This window comes from Diospyros lotus, chromosome 1 (assembly GCF_014633365.1).
Source record: "Diospyros lotus cultivar Yz01 chromosome 1, ASM1463336v1, whole genome shotgun sequence".
Lineage (NCBI taxonomy): Eukaryota > Viridiplantae > Streptophyta > Magnoliopsida > Ericales > Ebenaceae > Diospyros > Diospyros lotus.
In genome coordinates this window covers 8,581,029-8,584,049 of record NC_068338.1, presented here as the reverse complement: position 1 = coordinate 8,584,049, position 3,021 = coordinate 8,581,029, and positions in this window count along the sequence as shown.

Genomic DNA, 3,021 nt, shown 5'->3' with positions numbered 1-3,021 from the left:
AAGAGAAGAGATTGGAAGACAACAACGAGAGAGAGAGGAATTGGAAGGAAAGAACTAACAATGTGAGCATAAACAGCAAGGCAAGTGCAAAATGTCTAATTTTAGATGGAAGTTGATATTAGTAATATTTATTTAAATGATTCTTTTATCTTATTGTGTTTAATTTTTGTTAAAAGAATTTTGAGGAGTAATATCAATGATTTTAACACTGTGGAGAAAATTTTCCAAATGGGCTATTAAGGCATAAAAAACTAATATTTTAAGGGTTTAATATGTTTTATATGCAAATTATTCTATCATGACTTGCATATGATAATAGGGGAGTGCTTCGGCATGAGGCTATGATTTGGGACTAACGGAGCTCATGTTTGGGCTTGGGGAAAGTCATATGGGGTCATCAAGAGTCCAAGATGGATGAGGTGGACGGGCCTGCATGTATGACTTATTCCATGTTTTTCTATGTTTGTCATGAATTTATGATTTGCTATTTTACATATTGTCTTTATTGAGTCTTAGGACTCACCCCTTATTACTAACCATACAGATGGCTCGAGTTTTGAAAAGGGGAAAGTGGTAATGGAAGATGCATCACCGGTATATGCAGTTCATGAGTCGTGAGAGGATTATTTTTTTATGTTATGGGTTTTATGAATAAACGGTCCTTGTTTGTATTTTATGTGTGTAGAACAAATGACTCGTGCGGTGAAATTGGAATTTTTACTATTTACTAGTAAATAATGGTTTTTATGTAAATTTGTTCCCATGATCTTATCATTCTTTTATAACAGTTTTGAGAGTCCAAGCATGTAGCCCGATCAAGTTTCGAGTGCCCTCTGTTGCTATTTTCTCTTGGGGCTGGAATGTTCGGTCGATCTCAAGATTGTCAACTGTTTTAACCTAGTATAGCATGACTAGTCGACAGGCTCCAAGAGTAGTCGACTGGCTTCTAGGTCACTGGGAGCGGTTGATTCATCTTCCAAAGACAGTCAATGACTCACCTTGCAAACGCCATAATTGGTCGACAGCTTGGACAACACTATAAAAAAACAGTGCCTTTAATGAGAGACAATTAATGAGAGGACAAATAGTCTATCGTTAAAAGCATAATTTTCATGATTATAGTGAGGAATTATTTATACCCTCGTTAAATGTGGTGTAAAATTAGTTTTTAACGACAGATTTTAAATTTCTAGCTATTAACTAAGAAATCTTATTGTTATTGAGCCTAAAAAATCAACTTAAATATTTCTCGCCAAATATATATTCATAATCTTAATTAGGAATTTTTTTTTTTTTTTTTTATAAATTTCTCTTTTAATTCTTCATCTTTCTTTTTCCAAAATATTGTTTTTGAGGCAAAACATCATCTTTCTTTTAACCACTTAATTCCATAGCTTTTTACTCCATATTCTTGCCGAGCGTCCTAATCTCTACCTCATCCCGTCAAATCCAAATCCCTACCAAATCCAAATCTTCTTCTTCCCCTCAAATCCAAATCCCTCTACCTATTTTAGATTTTCACCCCTTCTTCCTGTCAATCCAAATTCGGCTCGATTCTTCATGTTTTTCCTTTCTCTTCACTCTATTTTCTTTCATACAATTAGCGATCGAAGCTCCTGCATATCGAGTTGCCTATGTCATCCTCAATCTTAGTTTCGTGTAAGCTTCTCTATGGCTTTTCCAAATTTTCTTTTTTTGGTTCATTGTTCAGTGAAGCTTTAACGACACAATCAATTTTGTGATCTCAATCAATTGATATTGTTTGACATTATTTGGTCCTTTTGTTACAGTTTCTTCGAAGGTTGAAGTTGAATACCTAGGTTTTCAATATTCAGGTACTCAACTATTAGAATCATTAATCCCTTTGTATGTGTTGCGAAACCCTAACCGTTACTTTGTGGTTTATTTTCTGGTACATGCTAGGGTTGTCTCTACGAATTTTCTTATTTTTTCTATTTGTCTTGGTGTTTTTAAATGAAATTGGTTATTTGGTTGGTGTACATTTGCGGATTAGTTTTTTTGGTTGTCATATAGTTGTTCTATTAGTTTGTCATATAACTGTTCAATTAATTTGTTTATTTGTTCAATGGTTGTTCGGTTGGTTATCATATGGTTGTTCAATTAGTTTGATTTTGTTGTTGTGTCTGAGTATATAATATCGGATGGTTGTTTGGTTGGTTATTGTATTCTTTTAGTGGTTGTGATCAAGAAGGTACCTGGCAACTAGTAATTTTAACTGTGCTTTAACAAGATTAAATAAAACATCTTTACAACATATGCTAAAATTTTGCTATTAGCTTATTATTTTTGGTAGATACCATGACAAAAGAAAACAAAGATGAATCACGAAACAATAGGTCTTAGGGCTCTAATACCATGACAAATCTTAAAAGGGAAAACTAGAAATATTAGGAATTTGCAATTGATCACCAAAGATTGCAGAAACAAAGCAATAGCTGCAGCTTATATACCGAGCTCAGCTAAGAGAAGCTAACAGAAAAGAATCAACATTGTGGATGACGATTGGACTAGCTAAAATGCAAGATGGATTGTTCTACTTACAATAGGATTTCCAACCTGCCATTAATTGACAATCTTCGTATTCTGTTACAACTTTTGTTATTGCTAAAGCTTGTAATGTTTCTTTTTCTGTTTGGCATCATAGATTAGGTCATCTTTCAGGTGCTAGTTTCAAACTTTTAAGATCTTTTGTTTTAGATATTCAAGATACAAATTCTCCATATTTGACATGTCCTAAATCCAAATTGTAACACCTCAAATTTCTTGAGCGTGTTATAACTTAGGATTTCAGGAATATAAAAATTTTTCATATAACAATAGCTGTCATACATCACACAATATCCTAAAAATCCAAATTTACACCTTCTCAGCTTAACAAACCCAATAATCGAATAGCTAAGACAGGCGTTAAAATCTTGAATGCGGAATATAGATCGAACCTGATATGGTTCACAACCATAATACTTTATTTATCATAAAATTGTTCAAGACGTTTACAAA